Below are 13,232 nucleotides of genomic sequence, written 5' to 3'. Positions count from 1 at the left end.
GAAAAGTGGTCGAAAAGCCCCTTTTTTGTATGGAGTTTTGACGGATTCGTTTTCGATTCGATCAAAAAGTGCGTTTTGTCTAGGGGGGCAGTAGTAACTAGAATGGTTGCCAGATAGCCTAGGTTGAGGGTTCTGGGTAAAGCTAAAGCCACATCTGGGGGCACGGCAGTGCCCCCGCCAAGTCGAGCGCGAAGCAAACACTGCCGTACCATCTTTACTGGAACCATTTCGCCGCATTTTCAGGCCCCTATTTGAGAACCTCTGGATAAGACCAGAACGCAGAAATTTTCGTCATCTAGTAAGCTATAATCACATACTTAAAATCCAAAATTTCAAGTCTGTAGGTCATTTAGTTCCGAAGTTAAGCGAAAGCAAAGTTTCGCATTTATGACACTCACTCACTCACTCACTGATGATCATCAAAATAGAACTAGTACTTCCCATAAACTCAGAGAGCTGAAATTTGGTACAGAGTTAGGGTTTAATGGCCACATAAAGGGAAAACTATAAAAACTAGGAAAATCGAAGATCTGGAGTAACACCACATTCATAACCAATACTACTAGCGCCACACCGGCACCGTGGTGTTCGCCTGTACCGCTCACCGCTAGATGGCGCTAGCACTTTGAGCGTCGATTTTCTGCACCGCGGTGTCCAGTTTTTTTTTCCTCTCTAGACCCCCCCGTCCATCAAGTTGGTTGAATGTTGTGTAATTTGAATTTGGTTGATTTCGTTTATTAATTTTTTCGTTTATTCCCTTCAACGGCCAAGTCACACAACATTAACTATAATAATAAAGAAATCGCAGTAAAGAACCATAGACTTGGCACGACTTTGTCTAGATTTCATTACTTTTTAGAGATAAACAAGCAGTTCCATCGAGACTTGGCTAGTTTTTTTACAGAATGTTTTTGGTGGGATTCTACTTTCGTCCTGATCATCACTTTCCATTAGCAATAAGATGCAAGCCAAGAACTTCTCTGTTGTCAGTAAAAAGTGGTTAATAATCTCCTAATGATTATTCCGACATTCGGAAGACTTGTTACGCACCCATTTAAGACTCGCCTTACGCTTTTGTCTTCACTAAATATTCTTGGCGTCAACCAATATTGAAGATTGCTCACTCAGTGCGCGTCCTTGAGCCCTATATTCGACTATTCTTTTCTGCTAACAACATATTACTAAGCATATCGTCGCTTCCCGAGGCTGGAGGGTGCTCCACATGTTTATATTTGTATTCTGGCATGAATACATTTTATTTAGCTCAAGATATCAATTGACTATTAAGCTTTTGAGGGTCAAAGCAAAACCATTATGAGTAAAGAGAACTCTGGTGACAATATAGAAGTAGAAAAACGGGCATGTATTATTTTTGAATGTTTGAAACGTTTCAATCAAAAAGATAAATGTCCCCCAGCCTTCTGACTTCTATTTTAGCCATGAAAAATGCTTTTAGTTTTTCAATTCATAGCATCTACGGTGTAACAAACTACGCACGGATCACGCACGGACGTCGTACGTGACTCGCGCTTGTCGGGAAACAAATTCACTCGTAAAAATGGTAAATCGTTGGAATGAAAATTTTGATGACCTGTGAATTTTGCTCCAAGATTTTTAGTCGAAATGGTTTTGCTGGATATTGATTGTGATTTTTCTGTAACTTGTTCTTTTGTCCAATCTGTAAAAAAGGTGTGATAGTCCACACAATTAGCCTAGGCGCAGACCATCGATTTTTCGTCGGCCGATAGTTAGTCGGTCGGTTAGATTTGACCGATTCTTCATCCTCAAACTAGAAATCTTTCATCAAACTTTTTTCCGCCATTGTTCCCACTATTCACCACATCATACAGGGCAAATAGTGATGTAACGGTTCTCTACAGCGTCCACCGGTTCATTTAGAACAAGTAACTAGCGAGGGTAGTTCGCTTCCCGAGTCAGGTAGACAAAAACATCGCGCCCAGTCATCTTTACAAGGAGCCGTCCGTCAGTCAGCCCGGGGTCGCGCAGGGAACATGGGAGGGGCGTGTCCGCAACTAAGGATACTCTAGGGCTGTCAATTCTTATAAAAAATAAATAATGTCCTTTAAAAAACTCCACGGTTAAATGGGCGGAGATAATTTTTGGGATGCCTTAAATAACTGGCCCGTATGTAGTTAATAGAGCACTGCAATCCCCGTGTAGACAGGATGTACTAAATAAATTGAAGCTTGGACACAACGGTTAATTTTACAGAAGCAAATTATACTTTTGAAAATAATAGTGCCTATCATCATATTTTAGATTTGAGGCGACCAACAGCTTAAAAGTTCCAGTGGAAGATTGTCAATTCAAGGGTGTCTAGTTAGATCCCCATTTACTGCTGGACTATTGTGTTAAACCCACTCCTAACACAAACATAATTGGTTCTTGTGATAGCCCTGGTCATATCCCCATTATTCGCGGTGAACACGTCGTTCTGAGCAGTAAGCGGTCTCAGGATATGGTTCAGGCGGTTGATGTGTTTCCAGCAGTTGGATATCCATTTCAGATTATACTTCAAATGTCTTCAAATGAACATTATTTTTCCCAAAGACATACCGTGTAGGTTGAGGTTGCGTCCACTTTATCTAAATTAGGTAAACGTTTAAAGTTGAAAGATTAATTTGATTAATTTCTGTAAATGAATAGAGAATACGGATTTAATATCTACTACAGTTAGCATCCTTTGAAGTTTGACATATCCGTTAATGTAAAAGTTTCACAATATCCGAAAGTGCTTTACACTTTATTCCAAAATTTCGGTCAAAAATATCAATCGACAATTAAAACTAAAGACAACATCGATCGATACGTTTGTTTATCACGCGATTCCCTGCTTAGCATCCCTGCTCTATTAATATTAATGAGCAATTAACTTAAACAAGCATCGTGCCGACCCTTTTACATTAGTTTACAAAACAAATCTTCATAACTGAATTATAGAAGCCCCAAAGATGTCGCGATTAATAAACGGGGTAAAACCGCCCTATACGCTAATTTTAAGGCGCTGTCTCACACAGGGTCTTCTTTATTCTTATTGAGCTACCAGCAGGTAATTTTTTTCTTCAGAGATGCTAAGGCTAGATTGCAGTATCTTACTGTAAGGCTGTGTTGCACCATCTTACTTTAACTTTGACAAACGTAAAAATATTTCAAACTCCATACTAAAAACACCGGTTATCGTTATAGTTACTGCAACTCAGCCTAATAGTTGAAGGCCCTATCTCACGCAGTCTTCTGTATTCCTTATGAGTGACTATCAGATTTTTTTTTCAATATTTGGGAATCTTTTGATGTCTGATGTACTAAAACATAGTAAAAACTTACTGAAAATGGAGTTTGGTTGCAGGTAGGTTTACTTTGTCACGGGTTGTGAAGCTCGCCACCAGACCAGGTGTGACGAACTGACGACCACGACACTGTCAAGAGTGTAGCGACGAAGAAGAAGAAGGTTTACTTTATCGAGTGAATGAAATTAAAAGATAATTGAATTATTTAAAAAAAAAAAATAATAATTTAATTTATGAATAATAGGCTGTAATCTAAGAAATTATTGTAGTTTTTGTCTTTTGGAAAATGTATTGTTATATTGTATCCGATTAGGTCACCTAAACATCTTTTTCTGTTCTTCGTGTCACGGTATGGCGTCCGAGTGAGGTGCCTCAGGGAGTTAGACCAAAATTGAATAAACCTAAAAGCTGTTTTCGAGTCCGACCATCGAAGAGTTTGGGTAATTCATAGTAAGCGAGTTAACTCGGAAACAGGGACTTTGTCGGTAAAGGAAGACCTAACTAAAAACTATGGAGCGGGTTACACAAACAGCCGTTAAGCATAAACTGTGGTTTAAATTACTTTCTTAAAAAGTTAACTAATGAAATGGCATTATTATGATCTCGCATTTATAGTGGTCGGGTTGTCTCAATTCATGAAATAACTAGTTTACACGTCTTGTTTTATTAGTTAAATACCTAATGCATAAATACATTTTTTTTTGTAACAAGTAACAACTCACAAAAGTTAACAATGATAAGAATTAGGTTCAAAAGATAAATAGGATTCTATTAAGGGAGTCTTAGGCTGAGTTGCACCATTTTATTGTAACTTAGACATACGTCAAAAATCTGTCAAACTCCATACAAAAAACACCATTTATTGTTTTGTTATTTGGAGTTGGGGTCTATGAAATTATTTTAGATTTTGCTTTAGGAAGGAATAGTGTTTACTAATCAGATATTGACCGACCATTAAACCATGGGTTAATGAAATTTGGTGGAACTTTCACTTGACAACGAATTTACCGGGAGTTAGCGTGGAGGGCGGACGGCCCTGGGGTCGTGCTTCTTTACATGCCGGGACTAAACTATTTTACCATATATTTATTTAGTAATAAAACGCTTCAATCCTCTACATAGCAATAAATGAGTAATTTACCTATAAAAGCCGTAATTTTCAGCTTCTAGAACATAATTATGTTGTGTGTTTATATGTTAGTTTGTTGGGCATTATGCTACTAAATCTGTACTTCTATCCCAACTATAATATTATAAATGCGAAAGTAACTCTGTCTGTCTGTCTGTCTGTTACGCTTTCCCGCTTAAACCTCGCAACCGATTTTGATGAAATTTGGCATAGAGATAGTTTGAGTCCCGGGAAAGAACATAGGATAGTTTTTATCCCGGTTTTTGAAACAGGGATGCGCGCGATAAAGTTTTTCTGTGACAGACAAAATTCCACGCGGGCGAAGCCGCGGGCGGAAAGCTAGTACTAATATTAATGCGAAAGTAACTCTGTCTGTCTGTCTGTCTTGCTTTCATGCTTAAACCACTGAACCGATTTTGATGAAATTTGGTATAGAGATAGTTTGAGTTCCGGAAAAGGACATAGCATATATAGTTTTTATCCCGGATTTTGAGACAGGGACTCGCGTGATAAAGTTTTTCTGTGACAGACAAAATTCCACGCGGGCGAAGCCGCGGGCGGAAAACTAGTGGTCTATATATCATACGTTATAGCATAGGAAAGACTTATTGACTAGATCACTTGTTATGTATACCTGGGAGGGAATTATTTAAATCTAGGATCTTCAGATCGAGTGAGTTTAAGTATGAAAGCGTTGTTGTTCTTATCAACTGCTCTAATTGGTTAAAAAGAGACTAACAAAAAAAATCTTGCATTAACACGTCTGATTCACATCATATTTAATTAAAACAAACATGGTGACTGAAAACCCAGCTCTTAATAAACAGCCGCACAACTGTAAATTAACAATTCAAGCTCAAACTTTTGCGCTGCCCAAAAAAGTATAACTAATTCAGTGAACCAAATAAACACATTTTGTTCCAAGCGGTTTCAATTAAGTCCGACAGCAGCATTTTGGATTTCATCTGACATGTCCTGTTTGTATGAGCCCTGTATGATCGGCAGTAAGCAAATTAACAGTCACACATCCATGTATTATTATACAGGCAACTGAATGCCAGCTAAACACCTTCAGATCTTATTTGGTTATAACAGGAGCGAATATGCAACTGCTATATAGCCTATGCGCTGTTGACTGTTCACGCGTACACGTACAATCACAATCAAATCAGAATATACATTTTCGTAGCAAAACCACCCCTATCGCAGCTACGTTAGAAGCCACAGTATCAAGCTTGATGTGCCGTACACTGGGGTTAATCAACAGGAATGTGTCAGTGCGCGGAGGCGATGGGCCCCCCGGTCAGATCGACATAAGCTGCATGATTCCCTCCGAGGTGTGCTCGTGACGTATGTAGTTCGACACGGTCGATATCAGTCTCTATTTTACCTGTGCAGCTCCGTAAACTAAATGAAATGCGTAATGTATAACATTTGTGAGAAGATTCACATATTTGGTTAATTAGACACAAGTATTAAGGTTTTATCAAAAGACTGCGAAATAATATTGCCATCATCGGTGAGGTAAAAAAAGCATACATACTCGTACTTACACACGTTAGTGATTTCTATTTTTTTTACTTGCGGCCCGCCCTGGCTTCGTACGAGTAGATACTCGTATACTCGTAGGTATTAAACACAATATAAATTAAACAAAAATGCCTATGTTCATCAGAAAAAAAAGGAGTCTAATGGTGAAAGATTTTTTAAAATAAAATTAATAAAATTCATTTATTTTTGCAAATAGGCTTTTAGAAAGCACTTTTACACGTCCCAATATTAACCCTACCACTGCTTCGGGACAATAAATGGGCCAGTGCTGAGAAGAAGCAGCGCAAGAAACTCAGTCACTATTGTCAGCCTCCTTTTCTTTATGATATTAGTGTAGATAGATTAATACTAGAGTATTTTGTCCTTGTGCTTTTGATGGCGATCATTAGTATCTTACAGTTTTGTTCCTAACGCGCGATATGAAACCGCTTATTTACAAAACTGTAATATCTAAACTAGCTCTATAAGATCTCTCAATATTTTATTAGAAAATCCACCGGATCTAGTCCATCTGGAGTGGCACTGGAGATTAATTCTGACCAGCATCTGCATCTAATGGATGCCGGCGCTCAGGCCACTTGTCGTCGAACGCAGCTCCGTTACTAATGGCCGCGTGAAAACTTTATGAATCGACTGACTAGTTGCAAGATCCAAGTGATGATGATTTGACGTTTATATTGGGAAGAGATCTGTATCTTTGAATGCATCGCAGTCGTCTATCAAATCAGTATAATACCTACCTACAGTCAGAGTTAGGGCCAGAACAGACGGTGAAACGCAACTTGAAAGTTTCAAACTGGTCGCGTCATGTGCGGTCTCTCAACGGACGCTATGGCGGAAACTTAGATGCAACTCAAAAGTAACTAGCAGTTGCAGTTTCGTTGCAGTTGCGTTTCACCGTCTGTTCTGGGCCTTAGAGAGCTCACTCACAGACGAACGACATTATGTCAGCGACTGCTTGTGATAGTGGATAGGGTAGGCGACCTATTCACACCTAGTCAAAGTGTCAACATGTCATGTTTATATTAACCGGCAGACAGTGGTGACTGAGTTTGTTGCGGCGCTTCTTCTCAGCACTTGGCAAATGTTGGTCTCGAAGCGCTGGTAGGGTAAAAAGATTATGAGACATGTAGAGGCTTTGTAAGAACTATTTATTAGTCTAAACAAATAAAGAAATTTTGACTTTGACTTTGACATGACAGCGAAAAGCGCGAGTCGGAAACTGTCGCTGACAGTCGTCTAAAGTCCCTGACAGTCGCCTACCATTATCGCAAGCAGTCGCCGCCATAATGTCGCTCATCTGTGAGCTCTCTTAGAGGAAAAGCTCTTATCAAACACCTGGAAAAGTACAACAGCACATCATACTATCCTTTTTTCGCAAATTCGCTTGTATTACAACTGAATAAGGCCCCATTACCTTGACGTGATGTAGTATGTAGATACGAGTACATCCATAATCCATCTGTATCTGGTCGGCAGTCCATCTAGTTAGTGTGATTACATTATGCAGGCTGAGCCACTGTCCGCACAAAGGTCCGCTAAGTGTACCGCTTATACCTAGGCGACCGATCTCAAGCAGAAATTCAATTACATGCAGCAAGTCCACAGGGATCTAAGTACATCAGCTGGATATGGCATGAGTCTTATTAATATTTAAAAAAGGTTGATTCCCGATTTAATTTGTTGAAAACGTTCCACTGAGTTTGTCATGAAAAGAGATAACACTTTCCTGACATCTGATCAAAGAGATAACACTTCCATGACGTTGTAAGATGATGATGACTGTACATTTTTTAAGTTACTGAATTTTCTATGTCTTCTGCTGATCATACACATCCCTAAGTCTCTCTACTTCTTGGGCGCTTGAACGACCTGTTCAATAGCTCTTGGACAGGCGGTCGTTTTGACATATACGATTTTTTTCTTATGTTAAAATTACACCACGTTTGTATCGTTATCTAGCTGTAATATCGCTCAAAATCTTTTGAGGGTCAGTAAATTATAATTATGCGTTAATTCAAAAAGGCATATCCAGCAGCTTACATCTGCAATAGCAACGTCTTGCTCCAACCTGGCGAGATTGTTCAACATTCACGGGTGCAGTAATCCACACTACAGCCCGTCTTAGTCCCAGTACAGTACGTCTTGTATCTATAGCTAGGTAGATGCAGATGATGCACCAGCAACGTTGAAACAAGCGCAGCTGTTGTCGGGTGCAGACTGTCACACAAACTGATTTTGTGTTGGGATTGTGATGCTTTTGCTTGGGTATACATTTGTGTATTTGTTTATGAAGTCAGAGATATTTAAGAATATTGTTTACTATGCCGTTCTATGCCGAAAATAAGTAGATAAAGGGCCGCTATGTATGGAACATTATAAATATACTCGTATACAGAGTTTGTACTGATTCTCACTTTGCTAAGGCAATTACAGTTTTGAAAAAGTGGATAGTTAATAACTATTTATGCTTTAGGTTTAGGTGATAGCTTAAACGTGATCTTTTTGTGCTTGTGACAAAATTTAGTTATGTACGAGTAGAAGTCAACTAGCATTATATTATCACTTGCTCACTATTACGTAGCAAGCCAGATCCTTTTCTGTTTATCGGCGACGTCACGTTAGACTATATTTAAATTTTTTCGCCAAATAGCACTTACAACAACACCTAACTAAATAAGATGCCAATGTAGCTAGCCTTTACAAACTTCAACTTTGAGCAACATTCCGTGTATCGCCGTTCCATCTCTAAAACCACACACTACTCTTATAAAACTCGCTGCTTCGAGAATTCGTAGATCCAACCAGTACGGCTAGCACTAAAAACTTTCGAGTTCGAATCGTTTGCGTATTCGAATCATCATCAAAAGATTTAGTACGAAAACTACAACAGCGCGACGCAACTTGAGGAATCAAAATTGTCACGTTATCGTTTAATTCGAAGGTTGAATATCGAATTTTGTCGAATACGCAAACGATTCGAAGACGAAAGTTGTTCATGCTAGAGGTACCTACAGCTTATAGTAAGTATACTAACAGAACAACTAACTAATTCCAGCTAAAGTAAACCGTACGAATCAGTTGGTCAGGGATAGTTAGCATAATTGACTATCAGAGTATGGACTAGAGTGTATCTAGCGAACTAACATCGGGAAACTTAGTGCGTTTACCTTGCAACTGATTTCTGTGCATGTTCTGATGTACACCGAATAATTGAAACTGCTAAAAATCTCAGATCTCTACGGTTTTAGTAATCCTACTAATATTATAAATGCGAACGTTTGTTTGGATGTCTGGATGTTTGTTATTTTTTCACGCAAAACTAATGAACGGACTTTGATGAAACTTTACAGTATTATTTTTTATAACCCAGATTAAGGCTTTCATTTATGCCGATTTGTGACACTATAAATTTCACGCGGGTGTAGCCGCGGGAAAAAGCTAGTAATGTAATATTTTTATAGCGTTTTTCAAAACCGCAGAACACTGTTTTGTTTTTCATACTAATAAAACGTGCTCGGGTACTTACTGAGTGCACAATGTTACTTTATGGCAAAATGCCTGTCGATTTACGACAGTGTTTGCAAGTTTGTTTTAGTATATTGGCGCGAAATGTGTTTAAGATGTATGTGTGACTGTGAGAAAATAGTAGAGCACTATGGGCCACACTTCCAGCTACTCATTTCTGGTCATATCGTCTTGTTCTATCGCAAAGAATCGCCATTTGATGTGAGCGAGAGAAAAAACGGAAATAAGTTTTCAGTGGATTTAAGATTATGTCTTTTTGTAAATGAATTCTGTTTCCATTCGTTGAAAGGCAAGGAAAGAACTCTACGGTGTACCAATTAATAAGTGGTCTAAGTTATGAAGCACTCGAACGGTTCCCCGCCTGCATATAATGGATCCTGCGATATAAAGCCACTCGTCCTAAAGAGGCTGGTGCTACCTTCAGTACACTAGCTTGACTTGCCAGCGAACTCTTAATAATGTGCAAGCTAAACCATAAATCACAAGTCAGTGATTCACCTAATATAATATTATGTGAGCGGTACCTTTTATGCGATACTTAAAAGAAAGAAAGAAAGAAACATTTATTAGGATGAGCATCACTTAGTTAAGGACAGAGAAGGTATTACGGAAAAAAAGACAGAAATAGCACATAAATATTACAAGAAAATAAAAAGTGAACTGAGCAGTGCTATCCTGTCGCAACAGCGATGCCCATCGCAATGGGACTCCACTCAGCATATGCCGTGGCCCACGGTGGGGAAGGCCACGACGCTGGTTTTCAGTTTACGTATGGGTCACAACATAATAACTATACACAACATACTTACCTACCTATTTATCTTAACTATCCGCTTCTATGATCTAAGTAGTGGTAAGACGTCCTGTTCAGATCCAGAGGTCCTGGGTTCGATTACCAGTGGGAGCAACATTTTCTGCTTCTTTGGTTTGTGGTTACCTACTTAACATCTTAGCTATGTCTATCGCCATAACAATGTTAACAGCATTGTGTTCCGGCAATTGGTAAGATAGCCAGTTCCTCTGTGGTTTAGATTCCACTTTCGGCCTGATCCATGCTCTATCAGATCAGATGCAGGCCAAAAGTTTCCTCGTTGTGGATAAAAATCTTAAGATTTACTGTTAGATATTTCTTTAAAGACTAGCTGACCCGGCGAACTCTGTTCCGCCTTAAAGGCAATATACATATAAGCCATCGCAATTTTTCCTTGTTTGCTCACCGTTTAGACCTACCCTGGACTACGACAAACATTTTAAAACCAAAATCAGCTCAATCGGCCCAGCTGTTCTCGAGTTTTAATCAGACTAACGAACAGCAATTCATTTTTATTTATATAGATTTATATAGATAACTGGGTACTTAAAGGCAAGTTAACTCGCTCAAAAGTCAGCTCTACCAAACGGGCCCCAGTTTATTACATTTCGCGGGCATCGGCCGGTAAATGGTAAATAATTGCATTCGGATACACGAGCGAACGAGACTTCAATTAAATCGAACACTTTTAGAAACGGATCCGATTGCGAATCCATGCGATACCGATGCTCGTGATCGAATTAAAATCGGTTACTGGCGCTCGTTTTGTTTTATGTCTGTTGTCTTTAATTGTTTGCAATCGATGTAGCTGTTTCGTCTCTGGACTTTGCATTTAAATTGTATTCATGGTTGAAGAAGGTTGGTGTTAGTAAATTATGTTTAAAAGCTGTTTTTCTAACAAGAGTTTTAATGGTAGGTTCTGTTCCTGAATTTAAATATACCTAGGTAATTTTCAAATTAATTTGCAAAATTTGAGAGTTGAAGAGAAGAGTTTGTGGCTCTAATTAAAATATAATTGAAAATAACCCTCCTTTTGGCGCAGTCGGATAAAAATGTAGATTTCACGTAGTTTCACATAGCTTTGTGTACTTAATGAGATATTAATTCAGACAAACATTACGTTTGTCCAAGCCAATTTTGTAATACTCGCCGTATTCACATTACCCGCTCTACGTCCATTATTAGGGACTCTATGTCTTCGCAATAAGGTCTACATTACACTCCCATTTACGCATTTCACTATACATTGCACCAAAGGTGGGTATTACGCGTAACAAATCAATCCGCATTTGTAACGAGACGCGCGAATCCGCGCCGGAGCTCGCAGATTGAAAAAGTAATTGAATTTAAAACGTATGCACGACCCGGCCAAGTGCGAGAGAGGGTTGATCACCTCGTGAACGTATTATGAATACTTACATTTCTTTTTCAGTTTATTTAAAGTAAAACGTACGTAACGTGTTCCTTTAAAATGCTAGTGACAATCATGGCCTGCATTCAGAAACTATAATACAGTGTACCTAGTCCGTAGGCAGAGCAGGTCATTCGCCAAGAAGTCGGTCATATTGTGGTCTCCCCAAGCAGTTTTCGGTGTGAACTGTTTTCTTTACTGTAATTAACTTTAACAAACGTCAAAAATCTGTCAAACTTCATACAAACACACCGGTTATTGTTATAGTTACGGTTTAATTAAGTTGGTGCAAATCAGCCTAAGAGATTCTTTTTAGGACTCTACATCAATGGATGCTTTTAACTAAAAATTCAAGATTAGGTTTTGAGTTCTTCGACAAAACTTGCATTGCTACTTTATTATTACTCTAGTAAAGAAGCACCCTAACTCATCAGTTGTCAGTTCTTCGCTTACATTTCAGCTAGGGTAATCAAATGGGCTTATTTTTTAACTTTTCCAAAAAAATCCACCTCTGCAATACGAGCGCTCCCGTCGTGCAACGGAACGCCAATGCATCGCAATAATTAAATTACAAGCCTGTTATTCGGCCTGTTAGTTCCCTTTTATGGAATATGACGTATGTAGAATACGAGTAGTAACACCGTTTTATTGTGGAAGAAAAAACATATATATTTCCGATTGTTTTATTAGTTGTCATAAAGTTCAAGAAATTATTTGGCAAAAACATTTATTACTTACTCTTCCGTTTACTTTATAATGTTTCCTGCCATGAAGCCACGATAGCCGACCGGTGAAGGGGTCGGTCTGGCTGACTCGTGATCCGGGGAACGCGGGTTCGGTCCCCGCCGCCGCTCGACTATTGTGGTGAGCTCACTGATACTCGTGATACAAGCATAATTAGCTTAGTACGAGGGGCTAGGGGGACTATTAGTAATTTGGGCAATAACATTATCTTAAAAAAATAAAATAAGCAAAAGAGTTCTCTTAACTTAAATTAAATTCTCTGTTTTGTTTAATTTTCTGGTTAGCTGGAAGAGAATGCCACATGGCATTAAGCTCGCCTGTTGTACCACTGTTTTTCATGTGTGCAATAAAGATTTTAAATAAATAAATAAATAACTTGGCTTGATAATATCGAATGACTTAGTAATAAGCATTTTTTGTTGCAATATAGCACTTATCACAACTGATTACGATGCATCCCATCTTTGCTTTATACCTTCGTTACTTTCTATATTCAAATACAGACGATCAAATCCCGAGTTGAAAGTCCGATATGAAATCGATTCAAAATAAACATGTATCGGCGAAAACAATTATTTTAGGACAACAAAGCCCTCCCGTGTGTATCTGCCACTGTAAATATTTGCACGCATTATTTCTTTAAACAAAGCCGTATTTGTTTCAATCCTATTCTGTGTTGGATTATGAACTCTTGAACTCGTTCGTTCGTTCGTTTCAGCCAAATGACGTCCACTGCTGGACAAAGGCCTC

The sequence above is a fragment of the Ostrinia furnacalis genome, unplaced genomic scaffold, assembly GCF_004193835.3.
Source record: "Ostrinia furnacalis isolate ACB-3 unplaced genomic scaffold, ASM419383v2 OfSCF7437, whole genome shotgun sequence".
Classification (NCBI taxonomy): domain Eukaryota; kingdom Metazoa; phylum Arthropoda; class Insecta; order Lepidoptera; family Crambidae; genus Ostrinia; species Ostrinia furnacalis.
The sequence above is the reverse complement of the archived record's forward strand: the minus strand, read 5'-3'. Positions refer to the sequence as shown.